The 20243-nt window shown below is 39.7% G+C and overlaps 1 long non-coding RNA gene across 1 annotated transcript in view; it reads left to right on the top strand.

The window, feature by feature from the left end:
• LOC102554702 (uncharacterized) overlaps window positions 1-19953 on the top strand; it is a 47073-nt gene extending 27120 nt beyond the window's left edge. The window contains exon 4 of the long non-coding RNA XR_359401.5: window positions 19820-19953. This is a non-coding gene — a long non-coding RNA (uncharacterized LOC102554702). The remainder of the gene's footprint in view (window positions 1-19819) is intronic.
• Window positions 19954-20243: the final 290 nt, after the last annotated feature.

Genomic DNA, 20243 nt, shown 5'->3' with positions numbered 1-20243 from the left:
TGGGGCTGGCTGGATCCACATGACTGGTTTTCAAGCTTTAAAAGGAGGACAGAGTCTGGAGAGATGAGTCCGTGGTTCTGGGTACTTGTTACACTTCTGGAGGACCAGGTTCAGCTCCCAGTGACTCACAACCATCCACAACTCCAGTTTCTGGGAGATCTGACCCCCTTTCCTGACCTCTGAGGGCACCAGGCGTTCACGTAGCTTACACGAATGCACATAAAAGAAAACAAAAACGTCTAAAAATGTAAAAAATTAAATTAAAAAGAAGACCTTACATCTTAGGCAGACACATGGCTAACTGCTGTTTCTCCTTGTTACTTCTTCTGAAAACATTCATCTGTAAACACTGCTAGAAAGAGAACATCCGGGCCCTCCGCGGTCTTCGTTGAGGAATAGAAGTGAGCATATGTGTTCCATGCCATCGCTTGTATCATTAAGCATCAAAAAAAAAAAAATCATCACAGCATCTGCAAGGCCCCGTTTTAATTAGATCCTGAGGTAATGGCTGCAGCTGAGCCATTTACTGCTTCTGTCAACGAGAGCCCTAGAGCCGGGAGAGGGGAGATGCTTTCCCTGATTTCACTTCCGAATGAGGCAGAAACACAGGTGGAACCTGGTAGAAGAGGACGTCAAGACTGTCTTCCGGTGAAGACTGTCTCCGGTGAAGACTGTCTTTCAGTCAAGACTGTCTTCTGGTGTGTTGCCAATAGCCCGAGACACACAGCAGGGACAGCATGCCACACTGAGGGTGTGGGGCTGGGGGAAGAGACGCCGATGACACCAAGGCAGGAACACACAGAGCTCACCAATGTCACTACCCGGAGGGACGTACCTTGAAATGCCAGCCTTTGAATATTCATCTTCATAAATGAATGGCTTTATTCTTAAATAACAGTATCTTCATTTCAATATGATATGGTTTTAGGATTTCTTAAGTGCTACTATAGAAAAAAAAATTCTGGAGAGATGCTCCTTGGTACAAATGCATATCCAGTTGTTGTTAACCAACTTGATTTGTCTTTCAAATTAATGGCTAGATATTTTTATTACTGGAAAGTGAAAAATTATTATGAAATTAAAATACACATCATAAATTGTCTCCAAACAGCTGTAATTTTCCAAAGCAGTAACTTGCTGTCGCAGGATGTCGGTTGCTCGAAATTATTATGTCTATTTTCCTGCTATTTGAAGATTAACGGGATTGACAAAAATTCATTTTTATAGTAAAAACTTGCTTTTTTTTTTAGAAATTATGACATCATAAAAATTGCAAGGGAGATTTTCCAATTGCTTGCAGAATAGATCCTTAAAATTTTTCAAAATAGACAGCTGCGCAGAAAAATGAAGGTTTTCATAACATTAACCGGGAACAGAAAAGCATGTCAGATTTATAAAACCATTTGTTCCTACAATAGCATACAAGTGGAAGGCTTTTGAGGAGGGCTGGCTGGGAGCACTTCATTATGTTGAGCACTGGATTAATGTTCATAGTTTTCCGTTGCTCACTTTTATGCAGGGGCTGGTGTGAAACGCAGTATATTATGCAACGTTCTTGTCATGTATCGGTGATGATATTAACAGTCTGATGCTAAACAGGTTCTGAGGAAATGAGGAGGGAAAAATGACTTACTGTATTTACCCTGAAACAAGATTCAGTCTGCCGCTGTGTTCAGTGCTGTATTTTTCATTATCTTACAAGCATATGTTGGAACTGCTACAGATGATGAAGTTAGCTGCTGGGCAGACTTTCCATCAATGCTTTCCGTCTTGATTTTAATGAGAAGAATGAGCAGATTGTTTGTGACCTTTGTCAAGGGCTTCATAGAAGACAAGGAAACTAACCACAGAACTGCTAGCCTGGAGCCCTACTGAATATTCAAAGCACCTTGACTAGAATAAACTGTCTATGGCAAAGCCATCGTTAACGAGAGAGCCTCACCCCTCATCTTTTAGTGGAAAAATGACCAATACTCATCTTCGAATCCTGATTGTGGAATGGCTCACTACTCAATGAAGAGAAAGTGAGCATTTATAGTTGCTCTGTCCCAGTCCCTTATCTGAAGACAGTGCAGATAATGTGAATGTTGAACTGTTGGTCTTTTATACCCTTTTCTTCTTCTTCTCCTTCTCCTTCTCCTTCTCCTTCTCCTTCTCCTTCTCCTTCTCCTTCTCCTTCTCCTCCTCCTCCTCTTCCTCCTCTTCCTCCTCTTCCTCCTCCGTCTCCTCCTTCTTCTTATTCTTCTTCCTCCTTCTCCTTCTTCTTGTTCTTCTTCTAATTATAAGCACTTTTGTCGAGTAGAAATTTATTCTCCTTAAATCTTATAGTTATTTGGAATACAAGAAAATAAAATGAATTAGGGAAAAACATCAGTTGCCTCTTTTTGAAGCCTCATGCTTTCCAACAGATTGTTAATTCTCAAAACCACAGGTGTAATAGTGGCCGTGCTCTGAATTGTCCCCTTTCCTGGGACAGTTGTTGCTGTAGAAAGTGTTGTCACCAGTTAGCTAACAGTTTGTGAGTGGTCCACCATGCACTAGTGAGCTTGCTCCAGAGTGTGAATGAACACACATTTATTGAAAAATGTCTGGGAACTAGTGTTTTCAGTGCGGCTGCTTCACATCCGGAATGCCATTTTGAGTAGGATGCTGAAGGACCCTGCTGAACTAGATGTCACAATTTAGAATCAATTCCCTGTTGGGTTGTTTTTGCTGAAATCACACATCGGTTCCATGAAATAAAGCTCATAGATACTTCCGACAGATGCCAGCATTGAGTAATTGTTATGACTGCAGAGACCAAAGTTGAGATTTTTATATCAAAAGAACTCTGAGGGACAGCATTATGGCAAATGATGGTTTCTTTCCACACTTAAATGACATGCACTGATCTCATGACTTTATTTTTTAAAGAGTACTTTTTATTTTAAAAATTACCCAGTTAATTCTCTTCTTAAAGCACATAAACTACATTTAAAGCTTCACAAACAGTTGTATTATCCTTTCATAGAAGTCTTTCTCTCTCACTAGTAAATGGTGATATTTCAAGGGCAATATTATAAACCAATCCTGTCAGTTTGCCCAGATTAAAAGACTAAAGCCTTTGACACTGAATTCCAATCATATAATTTTATGTACGTGCATCTGTTAGTTGAAAAATTTAATATACACTGTCAAAATTTTTTAAACTGAAAGCTGTTTTGTAACATATTTTAGATGTACAAAATGGAATACAGAGTTATTCTCTGAGCTTGTTTCATTCTTGTTTGTTTTTTTTTAAAAAGCTTCAGCAAAGAATTCCTGTCACAACATTAAAGAAATACGGACGGTCTTCAGCAGTGCCATCGATAATGAACAAATATGAAAATAAAACTGATTAATCATGGGACCCAGATGAGTAAATTGGGAGTTGGAAATGAAGGAAATTGTTAAGTAGTCATTTGCTTCAAAATCACACAGTTGGAAGAATGTTTCTAGTCTGCTTATCAAACCTTAGGAAGTGCCATGGAACTGAGAGGCTGTGCAGGTCTACTGTTCCAATTCAGGTTTGGGTAGTTTGATATAATAAGGACACAATGTCTCTTTTCAATGCTCAAATTCTTGAGGTAAGTTTAGTGACCATATTTGGTTTTGATCTTCTGTAGTCCTTAAGTGCAACATGTGGGCGTTTCTATCAATGACCCAATTTCTTGGAATATAAATCACTAGAGAAGAAGACAGATGATGCGAATGGGCTTACAGGACGGGGTCACCTACATAGTTTACCTTGTGCGTTAAAAAGCCTCACTGCTGTATCTGTTAGTATTGACTGTAAGGTCACAGGGGCTGAAGATATTTGTACAGGGAAACATGGTTCTAGTGGGTAATATTTGTATTCTACAGACTTACCTCAAGATGTCTTGAAGGTATAGAATGTTACATGAATATAACTCCCTATTTTTATGGCTTTTTGTCCTTCTAAAGTTCTAATTACATAAATTTTGAGGTACAGTACAATTTGATGAATGTATACAGCCTGTAATGATAAAATGGTGGTAGTTGACATTTTCTCCTCTAAGCATTTAACAGTTTTTGATTAACACATACTATTTGTACATATTCGTGTCGTTTGTAGGCCTTCTCATGCTATCATAGACACAGCTAACTGTTTCAAAGTGTTGGGAATATAGCGTGGCTAGACTTTACAAGGAAAACATCAGTAAAGGAGGAGTGGTGTTAAAGGAAAGGGATGACTCTGGGGTCAGCAAATCCACCTGTGAAGTAGCTATGGTGGGACCGAATACAAACCTCGGGGTAACTGTGATTAGATGCTGACAAGACAAGGCTCTTAATTCTTATCTCCTAAAATATTTTAGATATTAGAAAAATACACATTAACGTAGAAGAGATATGAATAAATGCCAGGTGATGATGCTTAGGTAATCTTCATCTAGAAGCAGATTGATCGTATTGTGTTACAATGTAATCATAACCTTCTATAACACACTGAAGACATGTTATCTCCCACTGGAAGAGCCTGTAAATTGTTCCTTTCCCTGGCCTAGTCACTGTGTATGCACATGTTAACTGAGAACTGGCGCCCGCTCAGGCTCCTTGCACATCTATCTGCCTCCAGACTCCGGCAGTCGTAGACTCTGCTCTTCCTATTTTTTCTTTCTTTGTGAATTTCAGGATTGAAAGCTTTGAGAAGGGATTCTATCTTATGACATTTGTTTCGATCATTAAATTGGTACAACAAGCCACTAACAATGCAATCTGCCAAATGGTTCTTGCGTTCTTTTGTCTTATTCGAATGGGTCCTCGTTGACTGAAGAATCATGGCATAAATTCCTAGAATTTTATTTTCTTTTGTAAAAGCTGATTGGCTATACTCCAAGAGAGCAAAGCCAGATTGTCTTTGGAAATTGAAACCAAAACCCTGCGCTTGTGATAAAGAGAGACCTGGATGCTGTGAGTCATTAATGCAGTTTCGATATCCAGAACTGAAAAATATTCTGTATGAACAATTGGGGAGTCTAGCAAAATAGTTTTGACATTTTGCTAACATTAGTGCTTCAACACTGAACCATCTGCTAGAGAGTTCTGAGTCTGAATGAGAGGTGTAAACCTGGATTAGCATCGATACGGTTTTCTATCAAGTTTGGCTTATTCTCATCTCCCTGGACGCTTTCCAGGTCCCTTTGGAAGCCAAGAATGCCATTGTGGAGTGCAATGCCATATGTTAAGATTCATGTGACATATTACCTAAAAGTCATGAATTATTACACCGTCTCTTTACAGAGCTGTGATTAGAAATGTTTATGTAAATGTACCTCCAATGGGAAAAAGGAAAAGGTACCCAGGGTTGGGCAACAGTTTGCATGGCGGCATTGATCAAACTCCTTTGCTTAGTCAGAGTCTTTCTCAGAAACAACCCAGTCCTCTGTTGAAGAAAAACCAATACCATTTTCTCTTTTAAAAAACGGAGTCTCATTTTTCAGCCAGGAGGCTAGACTGGTTCAGAACTCACAGGCTTTCCATGCAGGCCCAGGCTGGCATTGACAGTGCAGCAATGCTCCCACCTCCGCTCCCTACGTGCTAAGACTACAGGTGTAAGCCACCACTCCCACACCAACAGGCTCCTTTGCTACAGGTATTGGATTTAGACTGGAAAGTCTAAACAGATGCGGGATCTCTTCGAAATAAGCCAGGAACTTACCCTGCAAAACAATAACATCAACAAGAAAAATGAAACGACTCAAAGGGAATCTAAAATGCCTTATGTCCCACCTCAGGAATGGTGGTGCAGGCCTTAAGTCCCAGCACTCAGGAAGCAGACGATGGCACCCAAGGCTACAGATTGAGACCCTGCTTTTTGTTTTTGTTTGTAAAGCCTAGATCTAAAGGCAAGTCAGCAATGTCAAAAGAAAATGTCATGTAATTACAAAAAGACATCGGTGTTAATTATTTTTCTTGCATATATATATATATATACATATATGTGATATATGATTTACACACATACACAATACACATAGTGTTTTAGTTGTAAGAGGTAATACAGGTTTAAGAAGGGAATAATCAGAGTTCACCAGGGGGGTTAGAAATATTAAATAGCATTTAATATTTAAGGACTTTTAAGGATTTAGGGACTGCCAGCTTTGAATTTCTTTATGTGGAAATAGATAATGAGTACTTTGAGGTAGAAACTGGACTTGTATACCTTCGACTACATTTTCTCATCCTGGCCCCCTTACCTTGACACATTAGTGAGAGATGGGTGCCTATGGGCCTCAGAAATCTGGGTAGAAGGAAAGTCTCCCTGTCTTGCACTCTACAGTCCATATTTTAAGTAATACATAACAAGTGTTTGTACTGTTCTTACAGTATTCAAAACAATCATTTTTATCAATGTTTAATATTCAAAGAAAACACTAGTCTTGATGAGAAATAGAGATAAGTTGTTGAGGTCAACATGGCTGTTGTAATCTTCTCAATATGTCACGTTTGTCACATATCATGACCACGAAGCAGTGGACAGGTTGGTCAAGATTGGTATTCTAGAATCACTTGTAGGAGACATACTTCTGTGCATTATCTCAAATAATTGATCTTGTTAGGGAAATCGTGTGTGTGTGTGCGTGTGCGTGTGTTTCCAGAGACAGTGTCTCCCTGTCCTAGCTGGCATGGGATTTATCTGGTCAGAACTTGCTTTGTAGACCAGGCTGGCCTTGAAATTGGAGATTTCTTCACACTCTGTGTATATACATGTATATATACACACATACATGTGTACACACACACACACACACACACCAATCCCCGGGTATATGTATATACACATACATGTGTACACACACACAGACACACACACACACATACACACACACACACACATCAATCCCCAGGTATATGTGGTGCAGTCTCTTGGGAAACTGAACACAGGGATATGTGTCAGCTTGTGCTCCTCATGTAATGCTACACGGATCCCTAGACCCAAACTCGCTGCACTGCATTTTCTCAGCTCCAGTGGAGCAGAGCAAGTATCCAGCAGGCTCAGCGTCGCTGTGGGGTCGGCCCCACGTGACTCCGTGTGGGATCAGCATGATCGGCTGTCACTGGTTTCACTGACATCTGTCCCCACAGTGAGACAAGCTGCAACATGAATTATTGAAGACGTACACATGCAGATCTGTGTCATGACTATGCCAAATAATACATTTTGCCACACTCTTGAGAGCTGAAAAGAGGCATGGCTGACATCATCCTTAACCCCTTTGACAATCTGCTACCACGATACGCATTAAAATGAAAATCATGGCTGTGGCACCCTGTGACAGGCAGTGCCTCAGATACACATGAAAACACCCCACCCCTTAGAGAGCTTTTATCTGCATCCCCCCTTTAGCAGCTATTTTCTGCGTGCTTTGAATGTACCCACTTGAAAAATCTTTCTTGCACCAGATCACCAGCATCCCATATTTAAATGATAAAAAGAAATGGTCTCAGTTGTACACCGATTTGGGTTTTGCAGCACAGTGTCCATTCCGTTATTGAGGAAGTCTCTATAATTAGAGTATCTTAGAGCAGCTCCTAAAAATAACACGTATTTGGATCAATAATCCGCTTTGCAAGTTGTGGCAGAGTTTAAACAATATGCTTAGTATTCTTACTAGTTAGGAACTATTTACCAGGGTAGCAGTTTAAGGATCTGCCTTTTGAGTACTTTGTGCTGTAGGAAGGAGCTGTTGTAGAATAATTGCTCCCAATTCATTACCGTATGCACACAGCACCCAGTTATGTCTGGTGCAGGTATTCTTAGAGGTGTTTAAGAATATACCCCTGTTAACACTTAGATAGCGTATATTTCAAACCATGTAGCAAACTATACATTTCTACTACTAATGGTGCCACCTTGTAATTAAATCACTCAGATATAAGCTGTGTGGCCATAAGGCCGCTGCTCACCCTCTCTGTGCCTCAGTTGTTATGATAGCATAACACACTTGCCTAGCAAGCGTCACATAGACAGAATGAAGCACTACTAATTTGGCAAATTCAGAGCTGGAGTACTTGTTCCCCATAACAGGCACGATAGAAGCCAATAGCTGTTACAATGTCTCGTTCTTCTAAAAGACCTGTGCGTGTTACAGTGGCAAATTCCCCTTGAAAACCAAGGCTAGAAGATTTTCATGCCTCCTCCACCCTCTACCCCCACCCCTGTGTTCCACTTTCTCCTCTTCTTCCCTTTAATTCTCACTTGGGATTAGATGGCGGCTGTGACTTTTAGAAATAAGTTTTTAATGAATTTCTGGGAAGGGAGTTGAGAGACACTTTCCTAGGTGCTCTCAGGACTCAGCACTTGCTGTGAGTGGGCCAACCTTCTGCTTCGGTCCTGTGCTGTCCCTTTAAGATTTTGTTGTTAATGTCCTAGGGAGGTCAGAACCTTCCCCAGAACAATGGGAATGTCTGCTTGGTGCCATTTCTGCAGTTTCTGGGTTCCTCTCTGGAAGGCATTCCACAGCCATAGCAGGTCTCTCAGGAAAACACAGAAGGTGGACCCTCAGGCTCTTAGACTGTTCTTTGTCTCTGACCAAGGAGTCTTACATCTACGAAATCTACTGTGGTCTACCGTGTAGGATTGCCAGTCCTGTAAGGTGCCAGGCACTTCAGAATGGACTTATAACTTAGTGAGTCCATTACCGCAGATCTCAGTTATTGTGCTGGCTCTGCTAATCTGAACGGTATCTTGTGACCAAAACTGACAGGGCAAAGGGTTCATGCTCACATAGCCTTTGCATTCAATTCTTCATCCTTTGAGGACCTTTCCATTCAAATAATGTTATAAGCATCTCTCTCTCTCTCTCTCTCTCTCTCTCTCTCTCTCTCTCTCTCTCTCTCTCTCATTAGGAAAGTATTCTGCTGAATACTACGTAATAGAGGTGGTATTATTGGCCTGGGCTCTGTCTTTTGGGAATCCCAGTCCTGTTATTGGTTCAGCTGATGTTCTGAGTAACTGTAAAGACCATGTTAGAAAGGTAATTACAAAAACAAGTCAAGTATAAAAGGTCATAGATGAAGAGCCATTTGGGGGAAGGCACTTCACTCAGTGAATTTATGTTTCATCTCTCTCATTTGAGTTAAAGTTTGAAGCCAATACAATTGCCGATATGGCCAAAAACCAACTGTTTCATTTCTCCCCCCACCCTACCTCCAACCCCTTGTAGTCATTCTGCAATCTGCTTTGTTAAACCCTTCTCAGCCAAGAGGTGCTCACAATCTTTCTTGCTAAACTCTCACCAAATTTGTTCTCGAGGACTTCGTTTACACCAAAGCACTGGGTCTTGAGTGTGAGCTTGAGTGTGAGTGTGTGTTTGTGTGATTTTGTTTGTGTGTGTGTGTGTGTGTGTGTGAGAGAGAGAGAGAGAGAGAGAGAGAGAGAGAGAGAATGAGTGAGTTTTTCTGTGAGAGAGTATGCTTGTGTGTGAGGGAGTATATGTATGTGCATATGTGTGTTAGTGTGTGCATGTGTGATTTTGTATGTGTGTGAGAGAGAGAGAGAGAGAGAGAGAGGGAGAGAGAGAGAATGAGTGAGGTTTTCTGTGAGAGAGTATGCTTGTGTGTGAGGGAGTATATGTATGTGCATGTGTGTGTTAGTGTGTGCATGTGTGTATTAGTGTGTGCATGTGTGTGTTAGTGTGAGTGACTGTGTGTATGTGTGAGTGTGTGTGAGAGTATGTGTATGAGTGAGTGTGCATGTATGTGATAGAGTGTATATATGTGTGAGTGTGCATATGTGTGTGTGTTCGTGTGTGTGTGTGAGTATATGAATATGTGTACCTGTGTGCTTATGTGTGTTAGTGTATAAATGTGTGTGACTATGTATATGTGTATATGTGTATGTGTGTGACTGTGACTGTGTGTGTGTATGTATGTGTGAATGTGTGAATATATGAGTATGTATGTGTGTGAATGTGTGTGACGGTGTATGTGAGTATGTGTGTGTGAATGTGTGTGACTGTGTGAGTATGTGACTGTATGTGTGAATGCGTGTGACTGAGTGTATGATAGTGTGTGTTTGTGTGTGTGTATATGTGTGTGTGTGAGTGTATAAGTTTGTGCCTCTGTGTGCATGTGTGTGTTAGTGTGTGACTGTGTGTGACTGTGTGTATATGTATGTGTGAATGTGTGAGTATGTGAGTATGTGTGTGTGTGAATGTGTATGACTGTGTATGTGTGTACACATGTGTGTGTGTGCGTGTGTGTGTGTGTGTGTGTGTATTATTGCTTGGGAAGATGTCAAAATCTATGAGCCCCATTTCCTTTCAATATTCATAGAAATTTGTTTAAGGGGCTGGAGAGATGGCTCAGAGGTTAAGAGCACTGACTGCTCTTCCAGAGGTCCTGAGTTCAATTCCCAGCAACCACATGGTGGCTCACAGCCATCTGTAATGGGGCTAATGCCCTCTTCTGGTGTGTCTGAAGATAGCTACAGTGTATGCATATACATAAAATAATAAATAAATCTTTAAAAAAAGAAATTTGTTTAAATAGAACTTTGAATATAATATAAAGAACATTATGATTTCTGGAAATCTTATATCTACACTAATACCAGGTAGAGGTCTCCTTTATCAGGTAATGATGGTCTCACATGTTAAGATTACCCACCATAGTTTGTTCAAATAATTATATTTGAAAATATAAATAAAAGACACTTCTCCAATTGTATAAATTTGTGCATCACCCAGGGACCTGACATAATTTGGACAGATGCCTTTTGTTTTTCTTAAAACAATAGTGACCAAAGCTTTTTTTAGATCATGCCTAGAACATGACAGTAAGAGTCAGTGGAACTCAAGATATGGGTGCTTAACTGTTTTTAGAATAATGATTTTTCCATAGCAATGTAACAAATATATTACATTAATAAAACAATAAACAGTGCAGACAATTGAAGTCAGATTTGACAATTATCTGTATGGAGGGGTTTTTCTATCCTGCTGCACTGTTTTCTAGGTATGTGTGTGAACAAGATAAACATTGGAGAAGATTTATTTTCCACTTCAGTATTAAGGGTGCACAGTTAAGTAAATGCAGGATGCATGATGTTGGTATTTAAATGAGTTATGTGAATTGCCAAGGTTACGTGTATATAAAGTTGTTTTTGAGTCACTGTAAAAGAAGATAGGGGTCCATATTTCCCTCTGTGTCTCATATCCAGGTTGTATATGCTTGCTAGACAATGTTAGAGCCTACCATATATGACGTACGTTAAATATCATTGTTATACAAGTGGAATGCATCTGTCAGTGAGTTTTGAAGCAGCTAAACTACCTTTGGAAATTTGAGCATAAGTTAGAGAAAATTGAGCAGTAGAAATTCTTATAAATAATTTGTATGCTCATGAAAAGGAAATTTATTTTTTAAAGTATTGTTCTCTGCCCTAAGCTAGTTATTAAAAGAATATGTTGAAAATACCTGCATTGTTTGCAAATGATATCCTTCGTCCCCCATGTTAATTTATTTATGAGCATGTAAATTTTATGCAAAATTAGGAGACTCCCTGGGGTTATAGCATTCTACTGTCAGCAAGATATTTAAAAAACAGATGTTTTAATATAGTCCTTAGGATTTGATGAGAGATACTATGAAGTGCTATGTGAAGTCTATTTCTTGTAATTTAATTTTTTCAAAAGCATATTTGATGCCACTCTTCCTTAAAGCTGATTGCAACCCTTGTCTACGACACATTAAAAAACTTTCCAGAATTTATTAGATAAATGCCCATATTACTTTCCTTTTACATCTTTTACTTTAACTGAGTGTTTGGAGTATGTCTTATCAAACCTTTGAACTAATTTGAACTTTCAGAGAATAACTTACTTACTAAAATATACTAAAAAGTAATAGCACCACCCGTAAAGATAATGCAGCGTTACAGATCCATGACCATCCCCAGAGAGTGGTGGATTTCCATAGTTACTGTAAATGCAGCTGTGGGATGAGACCTCTCCTCAGTGTAGGGCACTGAGGTCCCCTGGCATGAGCTATCACTAGACCTTACTCAGTTGTAGTTGATGTTTATTGTTCCTTCTTGCCAGGGAGAGGTAGACCTGGTGGCTTGGCATCTGTGTGTCATGCTGAGCTTGAGAGACAATGGTCACTCCATTTCTTGTCCCTTTTGTACATCCACCTGTACCCCACTCCTTCAGATAAGCGTGTAGGGATACAGAAATATTTGTCCTCTAAGGAGAATTAGGTCACAACACCAACACCAGCAGCTTTATGGGTTTCTCAGTATTAGGTATAGTATTAGGCTTTCTTTCTTCTATTTGTGTGGTGTGTGTGTGTGTGTGTGTGTGTGTGTGTGTGTGTGTGTGTGTGCTCATGCTGTGGTGTGTAATTGCATGTAGAGTCCTGAGGTTGATGTCAGGAATCATCGTCCTTTATTGCTCATCTAGCTCTCATCACAGCAGGGTTTTCCACTCAAGGTCAGAGATCATGGATCTGCCTAGACTTGTGAGACAGCTTGCTCTCAGGATCCCCTGTTTCCTTTTTTTTTTTTTTTTTTTTTTGAGGCTGGAATGACAGAGAGGCCACGAGTACCCACCTTGAATTTGTATAACTTCTAGAGATCTGCATCCCAATCCTTACACTTGCATGGCAAGAACTCAAACCACTGAGGAATCTTCCCAGCCTGTCTTCCTTTCTTTTGAGATTGTCGCATATATCCCAGGCTGGACTTGAACTCCCTGTGTAACTGAGGATGATCTGGAACTTGTGACCCTCCTGTCTTCATCTCCTGAGTGCTGTGATTACAGACATGTACCTCCAAGCCTGGTTTATGTGTTACTGGAGATTAAACTAGGGTCTTTATTCCTGGGGTCCATCAACTGAACTACACCTCCAGCTGCCAGGTTTATTCACTTCGTGTGGATCTATAAGCAACTACTAAATTGTGAAGACTCTTTCGAGCAACTCAGTCCCAGTAGGCCAATGATCATGACCTGTTTTCCAATGATGCGAGTTCCTTTTTTTTTAAGAAAAAAAAAAAAGGAAACTAACTGGTTTTTGGCTTTCAGTACCAATTTGTGTGCTGCTTTGCATATATTTGCATATGACATTACTGAATCACTAATTCCAAATATGCAAAATAAAATAAAATTAATTAAATAGGGTAAATGACTGGAGTTGAATTCCAACTCAACAGGAAGGGCATGGCACATTCTAAATACATAACAGATTTTAAAACCAATCATCCTAATTGCATAGCAGATGAAGAGTCGCTAACCCTGAAGCTAAGGATGGCTCTGCCTCAACTTTTCTTGGCAGGGGTTTTGCTGGAGACTTCTTTGGCATAGTGTGCCTTTGTAGCTCTGCTAGTCCCACTCTTGGAGGTCATCTCTCCGCCATTGTCCAGTGTGTTTAACATTTGTAAATATAGACTCACCGTCTCATGGGGTGACTCGATCCACCTGAGCAAAGTACACTGAATTTTTTTTTTTTAACTAAAGGAAGGAGAGGTAAGTTTTCAAGATTTTATTCGTTGTGACGAGCAAAGCCTGGCTAGAGAAGTTAGGTAGTTTATTCCAGCTTTAGCTGTCGGTTCTGCATTCCAATGTGGTCCTGGTGATTCCTTTGTCCTACTTTTGCAGTGGCAGTGAGGATCTGGTCTGTGTGTTGGTCGTTCCTTTCCTCAAGCTCTCCTGTGTTTCCATGGAGGAGAAAGAGGACACAGTGCAGCTCCCTCATGCACCCTTGTTCTCCCTCCGTTTCAGTCTTGCTCCTGTACTGTCTCTACTTCCTCTTTCTGTGTGTCTTAAGAGGGTCTCAGAGTCTTGCTTATGATTTAGCATTTATGATGAATTTATAATTAATGTTTGTGATTTAATAATGGCACAAATAACTTTATTTCAGCAAATATAACAACACAAGACTGAGAATCTCTTCTAGGACAAACACTTTCCCAAATTTTAGGTACAACGGCACAAAATGAAACCAATTAAAAACATTACCTTTGGGCTGGAGAGATGGCTTAGCCGTTAAAGGCTAGGCTCACAACCAAAAATATAAAAATGTTACCTTCGTGTTTGGGGTGGGGCAAGAAGAGATAGGCAAGAAATAAGGTGTAAATTATGTTGAGTGATTATTCATGCTGTGGAAGAAAAAGGAAAATGGGGGATGAGGAATAGATGATTTTTGGTTATAAAGAATAGGTTCAGTTTTAATAAAGTGATCAAGTAGATTTTATTACATAACCACATATGAACAATGACCTGATGTGATAGGGAAGCAAATCGTATAGGGACCTGGAGGAGTCGTCTTCCAGGCAGATGGAAACGCAAGCATAAAGCCTCAGAGGCGGGCATGTAGCACGCCAAGGGACAAGGATCCCATGTCAGCTTTTGCAGGGCCTTGAAGCTTTACTCTGAGTGACTCAAGGTTGCTGGAGAGACTGGATAAAAGAATGTCACAGTTAGTCTGATCAGTTTTTGTTGTGTTGAAAGACACAACCCTGATGTTATCGTAGCTTCTTCCAACCAGAGATAGGATCTCCTAACATCAAGTTCCAAGCTGGAGATTCAAGCCACATTAGTTATGTGGAAGAATTAGCTTTGATGGGTATAGAAGTAGAGCCAGGCCATGCAACGAGGAACGCAAAGAACTGTGAGATGTCACGAGGTAGCTGAGGTCAGTTAGGGCTGGAGAAAAGACAAGGCTATTTACAGGAGACATCTGACAGGGTTGAGCACATCAGGCCCAGCAGAGAATGCTGGCTAGATTTTATTGGTATCATTAAAGGTCCTGGCAGGAATGATACTGCAGGTGTGAGGAATAACTGCAGAGAACTCTGGGAAGGCTGTTCTGCTGGAGCTGTGGGGAGGTGTGGGTGATTCTATCAGCAGATTGACGGTCAAATCATGTAATAAACACGGGAGCTCCTTTGCTTCACTCTTCATTCAAAGAATGGCATGACCATAGTGATGAGGGAATGAAGGAAGGGCAGACACATGGACATATGGACAGAAAAGCTGGGATCGAGAGATTGGTGCTTGCTCTGATGGAGGGCACCAATACAATTGCAGCAGAAACTTAGTGAGTTTATTTCACAGCTGAACTGAGGAGGCAGGCTTATGCTATAGAACTGAATAGGAAGGAGGCTCAGCTGATCTCTCAGGATATCTCTGCAGGAAGCAGTGTGCAGCTGCTGTCATTCCAGAAGAGGAAGAACCCATGCTTAATATAACAGTTTCTGCACACACTGTCCGCATTTGCACTAGGATCAAAGGAAGGCTTTTGCCTGTTTTGGATGTTGCTTGATATCATCATATACTGAGCCAGATGGGTAATCATACGATGTGCAACCAAGGCATCCCTGAATGCTCTCAGTTCTGTCTTAGCATCATCATAAACGAAGACGACTGTTTCCTGTTGTTCCTTTTCAAAGGCTTTGTCCTATAGAGTTCTCCTGCCCTTTCCTCACCATATTAGGTATCTTAATAATTTATCTTTTTGTATACAGATCTATGAGTCAAAAGAACTGAGGTAATTAGTTACATTTAGTTTGGACCAGCAGAGATTGGGAGCTTATACATTTTGAGCTGTATGATACAGTGGACAAGAGATCGAGGGGCACACAATTTTACTGTACGTGAGAAATGAAAATAATTGTTATTTGGGTGATCTATGGTAGATTGAAAGGCATGGCGGCAATTGCTTTGTGGATCAATCATCAAAATGTAAAGATCTAGTTGGTCTAGGCTGCTGGAGGGGCACAGCTGTTCGAGGACTGAGATTCTTATCTAACAACCATAAACCTTGCTTAACCTGTGGATAAAGGTGTTTTAGATATCCCAGACTCTCTTACCTCCATATAACCAACAGATGACCACCCCAGCCACCCCATGGGATCATGATAAAGAAGAAAGAACTGTACTAGTAATCACTAAGTGTTAGCTTGGTTTGATTAGCTTCTGTGGCCGATAAACACTATCACACTTAAATTTGATCATGCTAGCCATTTTGTGTAAATAGGGACAAAGATGAGGAAAATGTACTAAGAGCTGCAGAAGGTAAACCAAACACAACCCACTCTCCTTCAAGCTTCTAGAGTAAATTAACTCTATAGATATACATGATATAAGGACAAAATAACTTTATGATGATGGATAGTGAATCAGGCGAGGAAAGATCTGTTTTAGGGAAGAACTCCTCATTAACACTTCTGTCTTTGAAATTATAAAGATGTAACATGTATAGATTAGATTACACTTTCTGAAATAATAATATAAAAGTGAGGTATGTAGCATGTGAAATGTTAGTCATTTCATCATTGCAGCGATCCTCTTAGAAAAGGGATGCCATGATTTCACCATCCTCATAAAGACAGAGTTGTATAAAGGAAGTGCCTAGTCTGTGATGCTTAGGTCTGCAGAACTGAGGGAAAATGAAATCCCAGGTAGACCAGAAGTTCTAGAGTGTGCTCTTAACTACTCAGTACACTGTCCTCCAAAGCTGAAGAATTTGATAAATATCTCAGTCAGCTGAGGTTTCTGAATTTTAAATTTATATTTATAAAGCTTTTAGAGTCCCAATACAGATGTACACATTTTCACAAATTTGCTACTCCCAATTATCCTATTTTTCCATTTAAATATGAAACTCAAACTATGTATGATGCGGAGTAAAGAGGATAGATGGAAATTCCTCCAACAGTTGATACTCAAGTTAGACCTTGAAGAACAAGAGGAGTAAAAATATCTTTCTGACTTCTCTACATACCTACATATCAACAGATACTGTATTTTTATAATGGCATGAACAAGTAATGTGAACAACAAGACTCTTAGGACACCTTTTCTGTCTTGTCTTGCATTTATTTGAAGATATGTGCTAGACACTCTTTTTGGTGGAATCCAAGCTTGATTACTTTTGTGGTGTTAACAGAATAGATGGTTGGAGAATGACCGAATGAACATATGTGTGAGTGGATGGATGAGAGAGTAAATCTCATGCTTTTGAAATGATACCTGTTAATAGTCCAAGGAGACATTGCCTGTAATCTTTCTTTCTGATCCACTAAGATGAATTAATGGGAAGTCGCTGAATCTTATTGTAAGATTGTACATTAGGAAGAATGATTATATCGTTGTGTCTTCTTTGTTTCGCAATAATTTCTAATACCATTCTTTAATAATTATACACACATATACAGTTGACTTTAAGTGTAATAGATAGTATATGTGATTGTATGTGTACATGTATCATATGCATATGTGTATATGTATTATCTATATGCATATAAATATGTATATGAATATGTATCCATATCTGTGTCTATATGTATGCACCTTCAGAATATCCTTCCTCCTGACCATATTGATTTACTGTCCTGCTACACCAGGTACAATATTCTGTTAGCAGCATAAATTACTCAGTGTGCTTTAATATAAATGTGACACTATGTGAACTTTTTTGTGTCCATTTTTTTCCATTCAAAGTTGTATTGGAGAGAATCAACACTATTGTAGCATTTTCTTGTAGTTAATTTAATCTGGTTAAGATGAAATTCTGAAGACTCCACCAGGGAAACATGACAACTAGATATCTGTTTCGTTGTTGGTGGACATTTGGACAGCTTTTGGTGTCTTAAAGAATAAATAAATAATTTTGCTGTAAAATAGTATTGCAAAGATAGTTCTGGGTATAATTTTATAAACATGCCTACGAACCAATTTCTAGCACATATATAACTAGGAATAGACTTACTGCATGAGTATGAATATAGCCAGCTTTAATGGATAAGTTTCAAACATTGTGGGTTTTTTTTTTAAGTAAAAAAAAAAAAATCACATTCGCAATAGCCATTCATGAGAGTGGACTGCCTTGCATCAGTCATAGTATTAAGGCTTTTGTATTTTGTATTTCTACCATTCTGGTGTGTGTATACAGTGACATCACATTGAGCTTCAATTTTTACTTCATCTGTGACTAATGAAGTCAGACATTTTCCTATGTTTGTTAGTATCTCAGTATCTACCACTGAAGTGTGTAAAAGGTTGAACGTTTTTGTACATAGTTACTGGTACTTAGTTACTCATAGGCATTCTTAATATGTTCTTGTAGCTTCTTATGTGTCTATATGTTTCCTTTCCCTCTGTAGGAAACCTTTCATGACTCTAGTGGTTTTATTTGTGTGCAGGGTGGTTTGTATTCTTACAACAAGTCTCTTATTGGAAAACAGTAGAATAAAACTCATGAAAGTACAAAAAGGTTATTTATATAAAAACATGCACCAGCATTTATGCAAATGGTACCGGATGGATAATGATCATATCCAAACACAGCAAACTAGCAACAACCCTGACCCTGTGTCAGAATGTAAAAATTTCCCAGCAATAATGAGCATTCAGATGACCCCTGTAGGGCGAGTGGAAGCCTTTTAACATCGCGACGTGCGAGGGAGCCAGACTTCTTTTGAAGCAGAATGGTAAATGTTTAGGGCATTCTGAGAATATAGACAGGATTGTTGTCTGAAGCTTCACAAGGAGTGGGCAAAAGGCCACATGCTAACTGTGGTGACAGAACCACAGATGTGTGCTGAGTGTGCACACTGCATTCCAAAGTTCTGCCCACCTCAGGCGTTCCTCTCAATGCTCTTTCCCATACTTCTGTTGTTTCTAAATGGACAGAACTGCGTATTTATGCAGTGGATGTAATTGAGTATGCTAAATAAATGTGAGTGTCGTGAAGGAGGTTGGGACAATACAGGCCATGACTCCACAAACCAATTTACCATTGTAAAACCCAGCACTGAAAACGATGTTCATGAAACTGGCTCATGTCAACATTACACTGTTTCTCTGGCAAAGTGATGATTTGCTAAAATCTCCAGTAATACTTCGTGAGCATTTGTAGGGGTCATTAAGGACAGTGTGTAAGGAAGAATCATGCTGTTTACTTAAATATAGCATGGCTAAATTGGGCCGTGTGGGCACCGGGGACAGAGATCCACTGGTGGAATGTTTGATGAGCATTCATGAAGCCCTAGGCTTGGTTCTCATTGCCACATAAACCAGGTGTGCTGGCACTCACCTTTGACAACAGCGCTAGAGAGAAGCTTTGGAGGATTGGAAGTTCAAGGAGGCCTGTAGTTCCAAAGTCAGCTGGAATATGTGAGATTTTCTTTTGTTAAAAAGTGGCCAACAAGAATTGCTAGGGCAAGTTTTAAGGGTTCCATATATATAAATAGAACAGTAAGCCATCAAATTCATTCAGATCTTTATTTTCTAGGATTAATTAAATGCTGCATATTTAATCAAAATCATTCTTAAAATGTTATAAAGGGCATCATGTATTTAAAGATTTTTTTCATAGTATCAATGTGTTTGAGTGGCAATCCTTTTTTTCTTCTTCCTCCTCCTTCCCCTTTAAACTACTATAAACCTGTCCAAGTTTTGGGACAAAGTATCTTGTTTGCAGAAAATGACATCTTTCTAAAAAGAATAATACAAAGCCCTGTGAACTACTCATTATTTACGGAAGAATTAAACATGTGAAGTTCTTTGAAAAGATGCGGTTACCTTTCTAGTGTGTACAGTTGGTAAGAGTCCAGGAGGATGACCTTAGTATCTGAAACCCCATGCTGAAAGCTGGGATCACAGGCAGGCTACTGAATAACGTCCGAGTTAGAGTCTTTGAGAACCTGTGTCTTAACCAATCACCATAGCCAATTATTTTGTACCTTAAAGTTGGAAGAAAGCCTCTCCATGTAAACGAATCCTAGATAGATGCATATGGAGTTGTCTTTGTTTCTTTATCTAAGTATGTCTTTTAGGTCCCTGAAGAAAACATACTTGTGAGGATAACATATAATGGCAGCCAGAGGACTGTGGACATCCTACTTCATTGCTTCAAAATGCAAAGACATTCATTTGTGTTCGTGCTTACGGTAATAAAAATGTGATACATTTTGTAGTGTATGCTTCCAAGGCCTGAAAATTAAAAATTTCAAAGCATCATTTCTGAGAACAATAATCAGAAATGCTCCCCCCCCCCAAGGCTGGAGAGAGCCTTTGAGGTGAACTTTCCTTTTATATCACCCAAAACAAAACAAAGCAAAAGCAAGCAAAAATACACCCAAAGCTCAGAGACAAAGTGCTTCCCTGCAGTCCTGAACCAGTGTGTACACTTGTCAGAGTGCTTTTGGGCCCTTGGGCCATTTCCATCATGTTCATCCAGCCTAGCTCCTCTCCTCTGTG

This window comes from Rattus norvegicus, chromosome 14, assembly GCF_036323735.1.
Source record: "Rattus norvegicus strain BN/NHsdMcwi chromosome 14, GRCr8, whole genome shotgun sequence".
Lineage (NCBI taxonomy): Eukaryota > Metazoa > Chordata > Mammalia > Rodentia > Muridae > Rattus > Rattus norvegicus.
This window is presented reverse-complemented; position numbering and strand designations above follow the sequence as displayed.